Here is a 6,217-nt window from a genome sequence, read left to right on the forward strand (position 1 = left end):
AATCCATACCACCCCACTTTGTTCCAGTTCCTGGTTCTTCAGGGCCAAGGGAGGAGTTCTCCGCGGAATATTGGAAGGACTGCTGTCTGATTAGATATGATGACAGCGAGTTTCCTAGAGGTGAGGGGGTGTCATTTGCAGTCTGACCTTTGTGCTGGAGGATCTGAGGGTCTGTGTAGAGCCTAGAAGCTTACCTGACTGTTGGGAGAATGAATGAGTGTGCCTGGCCCTGCAGAAAGAGATATTGTAGAGGAGGAGAAGCTCAGCATGTTCCCAGCATGAAAAATGACCAAAGAGATTTAGGAACTGAAAGCGAGAATAGCCAGGAGTGATCTGTGTGGAAGGCGTCTCCTCCACCCGCTCCACCATTCGACACCCACCATGGTCTTCCTAAATGGTTCAGGTCATGTATAACACCAAACCTTCTGCACTAGTCAAGTATAGAGTAACATCTGACAGCTCTCCATGGCTGAGTCTGGTGCTGCCAGTGAGAGGGCCAGGCCCATAGGTTCTAGACCTGTTCTAGAATTACAATTCATTGGTTATTTTCCACAGCATGAAAGTGTAAAGGGGAGAAGAGTTGTTAACTAAACAATCAACTTGTTAACAATTTCCATTGATACATAATAATTCAGGGACAACTACTCAAGGTTAGTTAATTTATCATAAGGCCAAAAACAGCTGAACATAAAGAAACCTCAACACGAGAGTATAAAAGTACAAAGGAACCAGAATGAAGCCAAATCTGCACATCCAGTTTAAATGATGTAACATCAGTAATACAATTAATTCAAGAAGTAGAATACAAAAAATCAGGTAGCATGAGTCCAAGTTTCCCCACATCGAGGGTTGGTATGTAAAAAGCCTTAATATGTCCCTACTGTAGCACTAAGGTGACATCCCTAACTAAGCATTTTCAGGAGGGAGGATAAAAGGTGTCAGTACGTGGAGTCTCCCTAAGATGTATCTCGACATCAATGGGTCATGTAGCATAACGCTACCAAAGGCAGAGCTAATTCTAGGATGCTCCCTCTCTTAAGGCAAGAAAGAAGTGGCACACTATCCCTAACTTCAGCATACAATTATTCTCAGGTGGCACTCCCACGCTGCACTTTGGATCACGCCATCCACCCTGGAACCACAATGTCGATGGTGTACCTTCTTCGATACAGTTTGTCCTTGGTTCCCAGACTTTCTCCTGTGTGAAGCACAAGAACATTCCTTTATCGACTCAAGCCACACAATTGTAACTTCTTCTCTCCTGGCCTAACTAGTTAAGCAAAGACATTATTCTATCTAGTGAGAGCGCTTCTTTCACCTGCAACACAAAACGTGAGAAACAACAAGTTCTACAGCACACATAAAATTCCAACTGTTAAGAGTTTTCAGGGACTTGCATTTCAGGCCTACGAATTTCAGCTAAGATGAGAAAGCATCATATAAACTTTTACGAGTTCACATAACATTGATGTAATTCAATGAATGCATCTACCCATGTATGGAATGACATAATTAATGAGCACATCTAGTGCATGTATAATTGTCATTTGACAACACAAGTTCTTCACGTTAATGTTTTCTGCTAGTTACATTCATATTCTATGTTGAATCTCCATTTTACTTTTCAATGCCCTAAAATACATCACATTTCCATGTTAATACATTTCACAATTCTAACACTTCACGTTAATCCAACAAGTGATTTTATGCGGGTGGGCTCTACGTGTGGTTATGATGCACCCCTACAATTGAAGTTAAATTTCTGCTTCATCACCAGCATCAGAGCCGACCACTATGTCAATGCTGAAGGGAGTGTACTGGTGAGCCATGCACCAACTGCCAAAGTTCTCAAATAGTGTGAGATGGGCCCAGAGGCCACGTCTGCAACAGGAGCCCTTCTCCACTCAGTTCGGGGATGCCATCATTGCCAAATTTGGGAACATCCATCGGTAGCTGCTACTCTGAAATATTTAAAGTCTTCAAGTTCACAGCGAGGTTGTCACAGGGGCCTGACAGCCCTGAAACCACACTACAGGGGCAAGATAATGATGCATGTCCATCCCCACCACCTATAATTGCAACTCCGAGGTGCATGTAAGCACCAGGGTTGAGAACTTTTACCCTATGAGTAACAGACTGAGGTCTGCAGGATGGACTACGACGTTTTGAGACTAACCACAAGAAGTGAATCTTGAACTGTTGAGCGCATATTCACCTTGGGGATGAGAGAGTGAACTGCAATAGTGCTTGATCCGCACAGTATCCCAGATTAGGCATCATACATTTTAGATGCCGGGAAACTCCATTAGCAGGTACAGGTACAGAAGTGTGCAGCATTTAAAGATCATACAAAGGATTTCAAACATGTGAAGCATTCCATTAATTGAGTTGTTTAGTATTATGTTTACTGGTGTGATTATTTTCTTTTGTCTAAAAGATAAGCACAGGTCTAGACAGTATGTTATTGTGTATATTAATTGACTTTTGAATTCTGAGCTCTTCAACTGCACTATCTCTGTGAGAAGCCTTTCACTACTCATCCTTGCTACCCTGGAACTCAAGCGCAGAGGGGTGCACTTGACCCAGTTTGCAGAATCATAGTAGGGCAGGCACAAAAACAGCTGTGGCAATCAACCTCAAACACTATAATTGGTACCCAGTAGTCCTATCTGCCCATGTCTGCGCTTACCCACACTTTTGCAAAGAGCATCCAGGCTATTAATAACAACTTGTTTCTTTTGTATTTTACTGAAGAAAGTTTCGAAAAAAAAGAGGTTTTGGTGTATTTAAAAAATCATTAAGGTTTAGGTGCTTTCACCTTATGTCCTATTCCCACTGTACGGTGTCAACCTTACCTCACACCTTTCTTAGTACTGAAGATAGTTTGAAATGGGATGTATTTCAGAGACTGAATACTTATGTGTATATGTGTGTAAAGGGTTATGTGATGGTGTGACTGCAATATTTGAATGACACTATAGAGCATTGGTAAATGGTGACTGTGTGAGTGAGCAATGGGTGATGTTTTGGCATGTGGTATGTGGTTGAGCAATGGTAGCTGTAAATGTGTACTATGGTGGATGATTAGATGTTTAGATGTATGAAGCTAGGTGTACTAGCATATGATGCTTCTTGTGTGGGTGTGTGATGGTGGCTATGTGAGCATGCACCGGCAGGTGAATGTATATATGTTGGTGTGTGCAGACATCTTAAGATAGCTATGGGGCAGAGAGATGAGGTGCAGGCAAGTGTAAACTGGTAGTTGTGTAACACATAGTGGTGGGTGTATTGTCGTTTAATGTTAGGTGAATGGCCATATGTGATGGGTGTATTGTCGTATGATGCTGGTGGATGCACACATCAAGGTGGGTATGTTGGTATTCTATGGTAAGTTTGTTTACATATCATATTGATTCTGTTGATGTATAGATAATGGCAAATGCTTTAGAATATGATACTTTATATTGTGAGGTGTGCACATTTTTTTTAAATAAGTGTGATGTTGCTTGTGTTAATATATGATGTTGGCTGTGTGCTTGCATGAAGAATATTGATTGTGTCCACCTATGATGGTAGGTGATTTGGTATGTGGTGGTCTGTGTTTGTGTTTATTTTGTTATTTGATGGTGGGTATGTCCCTATCATCTGCAGTCCCTCTGTATATGTGCAACATATCCCACATCACTCGTGTCCTGCACCTCAGAGGTAGAAGACACCCTCTGAGTGCCCTCTCACTCCCTTTGCAGCTCTTCTATGTGCCTCCACACACCTGCAGCCCTTCAGTATACCCCCGATTGCCTTCATTTTCCCCCTAGCCTCCTAGCACTGTCACTTTTTCATTCTTCATTCAATGCCATCACCTGTGGAGTCCCACTGGGCTCTGTTCCGTGCCCCACACTTTTCAACATCTTCATGACCCCCTTTCCGTTGCTTATCTCTTCTTTTGGCCGTAGATTCTACACATTTGTAGGTGATTCCCAGTTGATCCTTCACCTTGAGGGAGATTGTGATCATCTCCAGAACCAGTTTAAAGGATGCCTATGCTCAGTAGCTGACTGGATGTCCTCGAACTCTGTCAGGCTCAATATGGATCAGACTGAGGTCCTTGTTCTTGGCAAGATCTCAATTTGGTAAGCCAATCAGTAGCCAGACACCATTGGCACCCATCTTACACCCTCCTGCAGAGCTCATAATCTTGGGTAACCTTTGAGATAAACTTACTTTTGAGTCCCACAACAACAAGCTTACCTCTAAGCAAGAAAATCACTCTGTTGCCTCCCAGCTCCTCCAGGAATTTGTTGGCCCAAGCCCTTATCATTTCTAAGCTGGACTATTGCAACCTTTTGTTCATAAGTTTGCTCAGGTACCGTCACTACAGATTTCAGCCTATGCAAAATATGGCGGCCCACCTCATCCTGGGTTTAAGCAGAAAAGTAAGCATCACAGTTCTTCTCTCTGCTCTTCAATGGCTGCCCATACACACATTCAGTTTTTTCAAAGCCCTTTATTTCTGTCATAAGGTTTAGATACTGTGCCTTCTAATAGCTGCATGCACCCTCTTTTTATTTTCTATGCTCCTGGGAGATGCCTTAGCTCCAAAACATGTTGCTATGTCAACATTCCGAATTTCAAGAAAGCTTGCATCTGTGGCCATTTATTTTCAGTGGTCTCCTCTCAAGCATGAATGCTCTCTTTGTAACTCTGCACTAAAAGGTGTGGTCTCACAAAACCCACACATTTTCCACCGAAGATCTTTATGCAATGTAGGGCCATATTATCAAGAACAGCGATAAAATTATCGCCGCTTTAGCGGCAAGGAAACTGCAGCTAGAGCTGCGAAAATGGGCTTGATAATATGCCCTTGTGGATTCCCATAGAAGCCCAGGTTTGATGTCCTTCACACCAGAACCTGGGATTCTATGGGAATTCACAAGGGCATATTATTAGGCCCATTATCGCAGCTTTAGCGACAGTTTCCTGCTGCTAAAGTGGCGATAATGTTATCGCCATTCTTGATGATATGGCCCGTAGTTCTATGTAGCACTAGGATACGCCGTATTTACCCACTTTGTAAAAATAAAAATTAAATTAAATCCTAAAGCCGCTATGTGTATTTCTGCCCTCCTGTCCCCTTTGTGCCATCCTGGCCCACCCATACAGCTGCTTTATTTGTCCCTTTGCCAATCCTTTTTGGGTTGTGTGGATGCAAATTAGATACAGCCGATGGAGAATGGGCTGAGGAAGACAGACTCCAGAACTGTTCCCATGTGGTTTTCCATAGACCTGTTATCTGGGGTAGGACGAATCCAGAATTGATGGGTGGCCCGGTTCTATGGGAAGAGTTAGTTAAAGGAGTGAGTCAGATAGTGTAAAATGCATTTGCAGGAATAAAGCTAAAATGGGGGAAACTGGAGCAGAAAGCAGCTGGGCAGTGGGATGGCTTTTCGTGTCTCCTCTCTGTACAGTGAACAGGCAAACATTAATCCAAGATGCTGAAATAAGGAAGTCGCAGGATGAGATAGCTACCTCGCAGGAAAAAAGTTTATCATGGTTGAAGATGTGAAAAGTGCAGTCTCCAGAGGAGATCAGGTGGAGGCAAGATGCACTGCCTTAGCAGTGCTGGTAGCTCAGAAGAAAAGTTGCATCGCTAGGGCACCCTCGCCAGTGCAAGTAAGGGTGCTGGTGTGCAAAGAAGATTGGTGTCCCGGTACAAGGAGTGAATCAGTCTCTGACAGCAATAAGTGGGCCTGGGATTAGAGGGTAGAAGTACGTTTGAAATGAAATTAAATGAAAAAGACATTTGTAAAGCGCATGGCTACCCAAAGGCCTCCCAGCGCTAGGAAGAGAGCAAACAAATATAAACTGATTATCTGGCTGGAAATAGGTGGGTCTTCAGCTTTTTCCGAAAGGCGAAATTATCTTCTTCCAGACGAATATGTTCAGGGAGTTCATTCCATTTTTTGGAGGCAACATAAGAAAAACGTCGGCCTCCACTCCTGGCCTTCTTGATTTTTGGTACCATAGCCTTGCGTTTACTCCCAGAGCGAAGAGCTCTTTTGGGACAATATGGGCAAACCATCAGCTGCAGTATTGGCGGCCCCTTGAAAGTCAGGATTTTGTGCGTAATGCAGAGGGATTTAAACTGAACTCTCTCAGCAATTGGTAACCAAAGAAGATAATTTAACGCACCTCTTGCTGATTCTCTCTGTGGAATATG

Source organism: Lissotriton vulgaris, chromosome 11 (assembly GCF_964263255.1).
Source record: "Lissotriton vulgaris chromosome 11, aLisVul1.2, whole genome shotgun sequence".
NCBI classification, from domain to species: Eukaryota; Metazoa; Chordata; class Amphibia; order Caudata; family Salamandridae; genus Lissotriton; species Lissotriton vulgaris.